General features: G+C 37.8%; 1 long non-coding RNA gene across 1 annotated transcript; it reads left to right on the top strand.

Annotated features, from left to right (window-relative positions):
• Positions 1-279: 279 nt before the first annotated feature.
• LOC110802426 (uncharacterized) lies at positions 280-6,584 on the top strand. Its single transcript, XR_002537160.2, has 4 exons — positions 280-406; positions 648-675; positions 5,765-5,866; positions 5,956-6,584. It is a non-coding gene; the product is annotated as an uncharacterized lncRNA (long non-coding RNA).
• The last annotated feature ends 5,274 nt before the right edge of the window (positions 6,585-11,858 follow it).

Here is an 11,858-nt window from a genome sequence, read left to right as displayed (position 1 = left end):
ATTAACTTTGACTAGATTCTTTTTTATTATTAAAACTAATTTTTAGTGGTTGAAAACTAATTTACTTGTATAACTTATAATTATTACCATCCTTTTATTATTGTAATTGAAAATAAATTATTTTTACCATCTATTTTTAAACAAATTTTAAAAACGTAATTTTTTGGCTAGTTCTAATTTTGGCGGAGTTTCCAAAAATTTTGCAGCCTAAAACATTAAGTTATTAAAAAAATTAACTCCAAAAAAAAGGAGATGAAATAACTAACTGGCCCAAAGCCCTAGAAATCCCTTTTTCTCACTACCGTCTGCAGTTCACCAAAAAAACAAACTCACCTTCTGCTCCTCCCCGCCTTCTCCTTCCTCATCTCGTTCTGTCACGCCGTGCACACTTCCGGAACCGGTGCTGGTACGTAACTCTTCTCCTTCTTCCTCATCTACTCTGTTTAATATATTTTAAAATTTTAAATGTTAGGTTTCAAATAATGAACGAATTGATTCTTTACCGAATATTCTATCTGAATTGATTAAACTCAAATGATTTTGGATAGAAACCTGTAAACGCGTTTAATTTATCTCAATTCTAAACAACTAATTTTCCTGTTTTTCCTTGTCATCGTCGGGTGTCATCAATATGGGATTCCGGCCAGTCTTGCTTTGCTAATTGTGGGTTTCCAGGTATTTATTATTGTCCTTAATTATTAAAATTGAGTCAATTATCTTTATTTATTTATATTTATTTAAGTTCAGTTATTTAGAGTGTTCCTCTGTTTTTTTTCCAATTGATTTTCTAAATTGAGTGGTTGAATTAGTGTTAATGGGTGGGTTAAATAAATGATAAAAAGTTGGTAATTGAATATCATAAAAGGTTTTCAATGAGAAATGCATAATTTTCAAACAATAGATGTGGTTGGCTTTAGTGTTGATGAGTATTTGGTTAGTTTTAGTTGATGAGAAAGCCATCCTTACGCATAGAAGTAGCTAGCAACTATGCCATAGTTGATACATTGCTTCGGTAGTTTTCTCCTTGCAGTTACAGCTAGGCCATAGTTGATACACTGCCAAATGGAAACCTGATGATATCACTACCCTTAATCTGAGTAGGTTCCAAGATTTAGCCTGCCTGAAGAGGTCTGTGGGGGCAGCTTTTTTACTAGCTGGGGTTTGGTAGGAGGCTGGGGTGTGACAGCGGTGTCATAGCATCCTGCACATGACAGTATTTCGGGTCAACTAAAAGGTTGCTAGTTAAGGGGGCTAGAAGAGGAGAGAATAGAGAGACAGCTTTCTCCAGATTTCCAGAAAAATCAATGACATACCTGTATGAAACAATGGAGTTTGTGAAAGACATGCCCATGGAAGCTGACGCTAAAATTTGGACTTCTTTGGTTAGCTCTTGTAGGACTCATAGCAATAAGTATTTAGGAAGAATGGCAGCTGAGAAACTGCTACAACTAGATCCAAATAGGGTAGAGAACTATGTTTTAGTATCAAATATACTAGCACAATCAGGTGAGTGGGGCGATGTTAGAACTTTGTTTTAGTAAATAATTAGTTCAATAGTTTGTTTTTTTGATATTTGAGTTGGGTTTTACTCTACAGTTGCTAATTTCAATAGTAGATTTTCAGAAGCGAAATTGTAATAAGTGTTTAGTTGGCTGAGAAAGTGAGAAGTACTCTGAAAATCGTTGCACTTTGTTAGGATTCGAATTTTCCTTGCCAATATGTTGGAGCTTAGATTCTTGCTGGATTTGTAAGTTTAGTGTGTTAGACTTGCATTAGACAGTCCATAGAGTAGCAAGTAACAAGTTCATTGGAGCTAGGATTGCTGGTTGGTCAGTTGTTAACTTTTTTCGAGCATGTTCTTGGGAGTGCTGGAATCTGAATCAGTTGTTAACAAGATGGGGTATTGGTAACAGAAAATAAGTAGGATACCACTAAGTCTAAAGTTGACTCTCTTGATTTCTCTTCTTCTCTCTTTCTTTTTGGGTGTGTCAGTGTGATAGTGTGATGACCTGGCAGAAGCAACCGGCCACCATTACCTACACCAGAAGTAACAAAAGAGACAAGGAGAATAAGGCCCAAAAAATTTAAGAAGCAACAACAGCAAACTGGGAAGCAGTAGCAACTTTTGTCAGTAGGTTTGGTAGTGTACGTGTTTAAATGAAGGGGAGTGAATTATAGAAGGGGTATTGTGTTATTTTGTATTGAGAACTAGAGACTTATGACCTGAAGTCACTCCTTTTGAGATTAGCAGCCTCGAGTTGCTTGTTTGTGTAAGAGTTCTTTTGTACGTGGCCCTTGAGTTAATCAAAGTATCCAACCTTCCCATAATTGTGTATGTTCTTGTTGTGGAATTTGTGAGTCCATTACTCTTGATTTCTCTTCTTCTCTCTTTATTTTTGGGTGTGTCAGTGTGATAGGTATCTGAAAGGCATAAATAAAAGCAACAAACAAATGGGAAATCAGTATAGTTAAATAGAGGTGGGTTCATCACAATTTAGGTTAATGATGGACTACCATAATTCTACAAAGCTGCTTGAAACCGGGTCTGCTAAGTTTTGATATTCCCGGTCTTCTGAGTTCGCATATTTCTGGTCTGCTAAGTTCTAATATTCCTGGTCTGCTAAGTTCTGAACCTCAGTTTGTTGATCTAGTTCTGGTTGTTGCTGTGTTCTGTAATGTTCTACTGGTTACAACCTGAAATGTTGACTTGTGTGTTAAGGCCAAAGTTGACCCATGCTGGATGTGCTGCTGCTTTCTGGTCTTTTATTTTTCTAAGTTGTTTCCCTTTGTACTGTCGTACCCGCCTCACAAGACTACTAGTACTGTTATTGTTGTTGTGTTCATCATAATCATCATAATTACTATCTAAATGATTCTTTTGGTGGTTTTTCAAAAGGGGAACTTTTTGGTCTTCAAATATGTTGGGGATGTTGTCTTTGGACATGGCTTAGCTTTTAAAACTATATTAGAGTCTATCCCTCGAGAGTACATCCAGGAAAATTAGACATCTCCAACTTTCAAATCCTTATAACTTGCTGCAGAATTCCCTTCCATGTTAACTCCTGCTAACTAATAAGTCTTCTTGTTCAATCCCAAAACATAAGACCCAAATCCACCTGTTACATCAAAGAAAAAACATGATCATATATAAATCTGAATTCATGTTATTAATTACAGCAATAAACCTTGAAAAATAAAGTGTTAACAACCTCCAATGGCAATGCTATAGCAAGCAAGTGCACAAGTCTGAATCATAGTGTTCTCCTGTTTAGTGAAAGGAACAGAAATAACCAGCTTTCTTAAGGATTTTGTTCCAAGTTCTGATAAAAACAAAGGCCAAAAGAGCAGCAGAAACATTAAGAATAGGACTAAGCCCTGTTGTAAGATTCAGCTTCATTGCAATGATGCTGTAAATCACTCCAATGATAGCACTTGCTATAACTCCTCTAACTGTGATCTGTTTATTCCATGGTTATGAACTCAAGAGACTATTCTCGTCAGGTTTATGTGTTCATCAAATTTTAGCAACAGGAAATGTTTATTATGCAGAATCAGTTTTAAACAGATGCATAGATGGAAAACCCCCATTTATATTGTTTAATCGAGGATTTATAAAAAAACCTTTCTGAAACTCTGAGTGATAGAAGTAACATACGTCCAACACTGAGAGGACTAATATATAATTGTTATAATCTAACTGTAATACTAACAGCAACTAGCTACTTTCTCTAATCTTTTTCCAAAGTAAATCTATTACTTTTTTTTTATTGTTATATTACACTTTTCCTTTCATCCTAACTTTCCTTATAAACAATTTCCTTTCATCCTAAATTTCCTTACAAACAGAATATTTAGGTTTGAAGAGTGGGTAGGCCTGAGGAAGTTGAAGAAGGGTTCCTCTAATTCCAGAAATGGTCCCGATATATGTTGAATTTCAGCTTAGCCTAGGTGATCAGATTGAGATTATATGTGCTCCAAGGTGAAGTTGATACTTGAACTGCTAGTTTTTTGGGGGGAGGGGGGAGGGAGTGGTGGTGGGTATGGAGTGATTGGGTTATTACCATCTTCTTAAGAGTAAGCAGAAAAACACCGGTTGGAACACTGTATGAGATTATAGTCTGGGCGTAAGAAATGTTCCGGGACCACCTTATTCTAGATTCACCTTCTCCGCAATTGCAAGTCACCCTCCCTGCAGGAATTAGTTCATCTCTAGGTTATAATAGATCCCTAGTTCCATGGTGGGATGTTGACACTTTGAGTTGCCAAACAGATCAAGATACTTGCCTTTGCACCAAGTGCTTTCAAAGCTGGTTTACATCCACAGGGCCACAGTAACCATATGAGCTAGGAAAGAGTACACGCTGTTCCACGCGGGTAATCTCTTAAAATTAAGGCCACTATATTTGATTGGTTGAGTGACCCGACCTAGCTAATAGGGAACTAACTTTTAAGTATGAGTAGAACTAGCGACCAGACTGTAACAATTTATCTGGTGCAAAACAGCTTTAGGGATCTGGAAGAAAATGGCTGAAAACACATGCAAATCTCCTTAGTATAACTAATAAGATTGTGAAGATGATCATTAGTGTCAAGATTAATACCACTCATGTAAATCTCATTAGTGTTAAGATCAGTACCACTCATGTAAACCTCAGACTTGGAGAAACTTCCTACAGATCAGGATATATCAGGAAAATCATTGAAGAGTCTTCTAAAAGCAGCGACAGAAGGCAACGGCATTTGCTGACAACATGCCATCTATGATTAGATTTTCTATACATGGGATATCAGACCAGGAGAACTCTTTAGTGCTCCACATTTCAGCTTATCCTATTTTTTCATGCCTACTGAATTTCTATCTTTTCATGTTAATAGTAGCTTTGGTGTGGATCACTCATTTTATCAGCATACTGTACTCTAAATACAAAGTGCAAGTAAATGTTAATGCATATACATATTGTTAATTACAATCTCTTCTTTCTGCGAATATGGTTGGGTTCATACCTTATCCTCTAAGATCAGGTTGTAAATGATGAGCTCATTGATCCCTTTGGAATTCCTCACGAGGCTAAGAACCGAGGCCTCTTTGAAATTTATTTTAATTCATTGTTGGTATCATCACTGCTGTAAATTGTATGTCTCCATCAAATCTGTGCATCCAGAACATAACTGCCAAACTGATTATAAATGGACAAACTTTCTCTAATCTTTTTCCTCATCATGAATGTGTTATTATTCTTTGTCATCTGGGTAATGCTTAATGTTTAAGAACTTCTCACAATTTGCTTAATCCTCAGATCTGCGATAAAGTGTTATACAATAAACACGTGGCTGCTGATATATAATTGTTACATTCTGCTCTGTATTCTCTACTCTCGCATTTATAGCCATTAGATCAGCAAGTTTGTTTGTTTGCATCCCTTAAACGAGTGTCCCCTGCAATCAGTTATTATACGAGCTATGAATCTGAAGTGCTAGAGCTATGAGGCAGATAGGCTAGTCTATGAATTTGAAGTAGCAAACCTATCAGTAGGCTTGTGTATACTTAATTGTATTCATATAATTTTGTTCTGCCTTTAACTTATCCTCAGCTGCTCAACCTGAAACCAAATAAAATACCATGGAGTTATCCTAGTGTGTTATATAAATTCTTTTCTTTCCTGTTTCTTATAAAATATCTGACTACAATTTGAGATGATTGTCAAATTGGCAGATCAACTTCCTGAAAACGTGTATATTTATATGATTTTCTTGAAATGGCCAGGAGCAAAAGTTGTTGCGTCCGCCTACTCCATCTGAGGTGTATTACAAAGGCCATGCTAAAGAGAATGGTGAATTCGTGGACGAGACGTCACGAAAAGTTTGGGTGAGTTCCTACTTATTTAATTTAATGCACATATGCCTTTGTGACAGAAAATGATAAGTCTAAATTACATATTTTCACCTTTTTGGCAGGCTGATTTTCAAAGCAAGAAATCTACCAACTTGGAGGACGAGAATCCTAAAACAAAGAACGAGTTGTTTTTGGAAGCCTTAGGTGGATGGAAGAATAGCAGAGTGTATGGTCTTGGAAATGCTACTGACAACTTTTATGTGAAACCAAACAACGACCCAAGTTTAAAGAAAGTGCGGAATGAGCTAGTGACTAATTTGACAAGTAATGTTGAATAACTCTCTTCGAAAAATTTGGAACAAGAAAAGGAGATTGAAGAAACAAAGGTAGTCCTAGTTGAAACAACAACGAAGCTCAGTGAAACAGAAAAAAGCTTGACGAAACAACAAAACAGCTTAAAGAAACAACAGATGCTATGAAGGCTATGCAAGCTCAGATTCTTTTCCTAATTGAAAATGTCATTTTGCGCTAATCTTGAATGCTGATTATCAGAAGAAATTTCTTTGCTTTGTGTTATTTTTCGCTTGTTGATTGAAATGCATTTGGATAATTAGTTTAGCGTAGAGTTTTTTTTCTAGTGAAAGCAGGTAAACAACTCTTATATTTAGGGGATTACAGGTTATATATTGCATATATATGCAATTTTGTTGGGATGAAACTTCTTTTGTAGGGTTTGATTTGATTTTTTAATGAAAGTTTTTATTATTTGTTCGTTGTTGTAAATATTGCATCAATAAATTTGATTTAAATTTATTTCAGAATTTGAAAATAGAGCAGTAAATAAAGCAATAGAAAAATATTTTGTTGCTAGGTTTGGCAACCAAAAAAATATCCAGTGCAAATTCTGTTGCTATTTTATAGCAATTATTAGCAACTTAAAGTTTTCAATCCGTTGCCATTATTTACAACATAAATAAAAAAAATTGTAGCTAATGTTAGCAACCAAATATATAATTTGTTGCCATTATTTACAACATAAATAAATAATCTGTAGCTAATGTTAGCAACCAAATAAATAAATTTTTTGCCATTGTTAGCAACCAAAAAAAAATTATTTGTTTCTACTATTAGCAACCAAATAAAAAATTTGTTTCTCCTATTAGAAACTAAAACAAATATTCGTTGCCCTTTTTTTAGAAACTAATGTTGTTAATTTGTTGTTATTTTTAGCAACCAATGTTAATAAGTTGTTGCTAGATGTCTTAACGGTTTTATAATAGTTCGTTGCTATTTCTAGCAACCAAAGTAAAGAATCCGTTGTTAGGGCTGGCAACGTATTCCGGGCCATGGTAACCAATATGGAAACCATATTCCATGGATGCAAAATGGCAACAAAATAGTTTGGGATTTAGTTGCTAATATCATATGGCAACCAACGTTTTAGTAACCATTATTTTTCGTTTCCAATCCGTTGCTAACTAGACTTAGAAACGGATTTCTTCAAAATAACAACAAATTTGAAGTGTTGCTAAAATGACTTTATTTTGTAGTGTTCCATCACTGAACCACAAGTACGCAAATTCATCTGGCAAAACATCATCACAAGGTTCGGCATACCGAGGCTGATGGTCTTCGACCATGGAAAACAATTTGATAACACCCCGCTGCAAAAGTGGTGCAAGCAATTCGGTATCCACGTAGCTTACTCAGCAGTTTGCCACCCTCAAAGCAACGGACAAGCCGAAGCCGCAAACAAACCCATCCTCAATTCACTCAATAAGAGAGTGGAGGACGAGAAGAGTAAGTGGCTAGAGGAGCTTCCTGGAACCTTATGGTCCCTTCGGACCACCGAGAAAGAAGCCACTGGGCAGACACCCTTTCATCTGGTATACGGTTCCGAGGCTGTCATCCCTGTAGAAATCGGAATGAGAGTTGAGGATCCAGGTATATAACAAGTATGATGGAACCTACGGAGAAAACAACGACCAACTCCTGTCCGAAGCTCTCGATCTACTAGATGAAGCTCGGGACGACGCCAGAACTCTCAACGTCTCCTACTTACAAAGGGTCAGCAAGCATTACAACCGAAGAGTCAACGCCCGACCTCTGAAGGTTGGCGATCTAGTACTCAGAAATGCCGCCGCAGTTCAGAAAGGAAGGATCCATGGGAAACTCTCAGCCACCTGGGAAGGACCATACATCATCCATTCTGAAAAGAGGACCGACACTTTTATGCTTAAACAGTTAGATGGAACAATCTTGAAGAACCATTAGAATACCGATGTTTTCAAGAAATATTTTGTATGATCTTACCCTCTCTGTAACCCAAGTAAGTTGTTTAATGAGAAGAGGAAAGCCCTTGGCACCATGTGTTTCATTAAACCTATCTCTATTTTACTTCATTGCACTTCTATTTTATATGCATGCAGACTAGGATCTGATCAATCCGAAGCTAATAAATTAATCTGAGTTAACCATTCCTTAGACCAAGATTCAAGAAATAGTTAACTTAAGATAACCAGCGTCCTACGGTATCGTCCAAAATCCTCGGATTTGCGACACCTCGGAAAACTCTGTTCGCCACAAACAGCCGCTCGAATCAAGTTATAAAGGCTTTGGCTCAGATCCATGGATTGTCGAAGTCATAACTAAGAGTCAGGCTAGAGATCTCTTGCTCGGGTTTCCGAACCACAAGAAATCGGAAGAACAATTCGAGCCTCTTAGCAGATCGACGGATCTGAAGAGCCCGAAAATAAAATGAGTCTCTTAGCAGATCAACGGATTTAAAGAACTCGAAAACAAAATGAGTCTCTTAGAAAATCTACGGATTTAAAGAACTCAACCAAATTGAGTCTCTTAGCAGATTTGTGGATCTGAAGAACTCAAAAAGAGGCAAGTCTCGTAGCAGATTCGCGGACTCGAAGGACTCCAAATAAAGACAAGTCCCAAGCCAAGCTAAAGCAAATATGAAAAGCTAAAATATAATCAAATAAAGGCAAAGAGATCAAACAACAAAGTGAGGTCATTTTTCATTCAATATTTGGGGGTAATTACATCAACTAAACTCGGCACAACCCGAGAAATCCTCAAAAATTGAAAGCAAAATAACTCTAAAGCTAAGATCGGCAGCCATCAACACACGATTTCGGCCTACCGAAGTACAAAGAAAGCAAAAAGAAATTATTGAAACACTACGCAGCACCGAGGTAAAAGGGGAGAAAGTTAAGCACAAGTCCGGAGGTCCTCAATTGGAACCGACCGACTCTGAACAAGACGAATGCCAGGGTTCCTAAGGGACATCACCAGAAAGTCCCTGCGGAGCAGCCTTCGAAGAAGTGCCCATGGTAGTATCACCTTCCGAGGCAACCTTCCGAGCTTGCTGTTCCTAGGCAGCTTCTTCGCGCTCTCTAGCAGCGTCATCTCTATCAGCTTGGCACTCCTCCAGGTTATCCTCGGCCTCGAGCCACTGGGGCACATGCTCAGCCCACTTGAAGTCAGGCATATGTTTAGCAAACATACGACGAGCGCCGAGGATCCCATCCCAGTACTGATTTTCACACTGCTCAGCAGTGTACATCAGAGCCTTCTCCTACTCAAGCAGGCGAACCTTAGCCTTGAGCTTTTCAACATCAAGCTCCAACACAGGACTCCGCTCGAGGGATGATTCAGATTTTTTGGCACTCTCGCGAAGGCTCAAGATAGTAGAGTCTGTGTCCTTCAGCGTAGCTTCAAAATGAGCCTTCTCCTCGGCCTTCTCCTTCTTGAGAGCCTCATACTGCTAAGCATCAACCGCCATCCTCGAAGTCAGATCAGCAATGCCCTTGCCAAGTGTCTCAAGCGTAGTGATAGGTGTATTTTCCGTCGTTGATAGAAAACAACCTATGCAAACAATATTTATAAAACCACTCAACTAACCGGCTAGCGGTAAGCAAAGGGATCGTCCCAAAGAAACGGTGGTTATCGAGTTTGAAAGTCAATCTAGTTCGAACAAGAATTTGGTTTTGAATTGTCACTTTTAAGAATCTAAAAACTACGAATTATGCTAAATTGAATCAAGAAAGGGAGATGTTAGGGAGTAGGGGATAGACTAGGGAAATCGGGGGAAATGAATTCAACTATCTAGCAATGATGATCATGCAACGAAGTGACGATTAGGCAAATAGCATTTAAGACGAACCCGCCACCTCTCGGATAGGGAACGCTAAGCGTCTAATCCACGGAAGAGCTTTCGCCTAATCCTAGATTAAACTAACTAGCATATAATAGGCACCGCCATTTGATCACACGAGATAGGCCCACAATCTCTTGCCAAACCTAACCTATGGTTCCACGTGATTCTAATCGAATAGCATTTGCAACTACCAATCAATTAGCATGGATGTCCTATCATCAAATCATATTTAATCACATGAATCAATCAACAATCAATCATCAATTTCCCCTAATTAAGCCCCTAGATTCTCCTCTTTCCCTAACCTAATTCTACTCACTAGTCATTCTAGAAATTAAGCAATCCATTAATTCTAAGCTAGCAAGCATGAAATTGAAGGAGTAAGAGAAGAGAATTTAAGAATTCAATTGCACAATCAACTAGGAATTAAGAATCAAAGTAACTTCAATCAATGAAATCAAGAATTCAAGAAATTAAGGAATTGAAGTACAATCAACAACAAAGCAAGATCAAGAATTAAGAAACAAAGAATTAAATTGCAAAATTGAAGAAGAGTTAAGAAGGATTACAAATTGAAGCTTGAATGGAGGAGAGTTTCTCTCTCTAGAATTGCTGAGAATCTACTTTTAGAATCTCCAATTATCAACTAAAATTCTACTCTCCATAAAATAAATCGAAAAATCTATTTATAAGTTTCCCCAAATAGAAGCCAGAATTCGAATAAGAGCAGCCCGCACAGCGATTCGGTCGCACGTACCCACTGTGCGACCGAACGTAAATGACTTTGTTCGACCAAATGTAGTCCTTTGCGAGCGAAGACAGCGAAGATCATTTCCTTCGTCCTGTGCGACCGAACGTAAAATCTTGTTCAGTCGAATGGGGTTTCTTTGGCTCAAGTCTCCTTTGCAGCTCTATTCGGTTGAACAAGAAGAACTAATCGGGCGCACAACTTTTGTGCGGTCGAACTCAAAAAGTTGTGCGGTCGAACAAATGTTGTGTTGTCGAACATAAGGCCTTGTGCGGTGGTTTTCCAATTTTGGGGGATTCTGTCTCAGAAATCCATTCTGTGCGACCGAACAACAGAGGGCACTCGATCGCACAAAACTGGAAATTCCATGAACTCCATTTGCACTACTCTATTCGGGCGCACAAACCATCACTCGATCGCACAAGCCCTGTTTTGGCTCAAATCTACTTGTTTTCCACCACTTTTCATCATAATCACCTGTAAAGCATCAGATGGAACGAAACTTATAAAATGCACACAAAAAGCTATAAAAACTATTAAAAAAGCATAGAAACTAACATAAAATTCTAAGCTAAGAGCGACATAAATGTCGCTCATCAAACTCCCCCAAGCTAAGCGTTTGCTAGTCTCTAGCAAACTAAACTCAACTAAGGAAGAATGAGCAACTAATCAGATTCAAAAAATTTACCAAAATCAAAATCTAGCAAATCTAATCAAGGCAAGACTAAAATGGAAAACACAAACCAAGAAAACACAAACCAAGAAAAGAAAGAAAGAAAAGAAGAAGAAAAGAAAAGAGAAGAAAAGAAATTAAACTACAAAATTCAAGATGGGCTTTATTATGGAACAAGTATAGAAGAACACTAATATTACTAATCAACTAAATGAGTACACGCTAACTAATGTCCTAAACCGAGTGAAAGATTCGAGCATCAAGCAAAGTGAACTAAGGGCAAGCACTAGTCAATCCCCCTACATCCGGGCATACCACGTCAAATCTCTAGATCTTATCCACCCTTGAGAATAGCGTCTCAAGACACCGCGAAGGCGCCAGAAAATCAACATTAGGCTACCCGAAATCTTAGCATGACAACCTTGTTCCTTAA

This window comes from Spinacia oleracea, chromosome 4 (assembly GCF_020520425.1).
Source record: "Spinacia oleracea cultivar Varoflay chromosome 4, BTI_SOV_V1, whole genome shotgun sequence".
In the NCBI taxonomy this organism is placed as follows: domain Eukaryota; kingdom Viridiplantae; phylum Streptophyta; class Magnoliopsida; order Caryophyllales; family Amaranthaceae; genus Spinacia; species Spinacia oleracea.
This window is presented reverse-complemented; position numbering and strand designations above follow the sequence as displayed.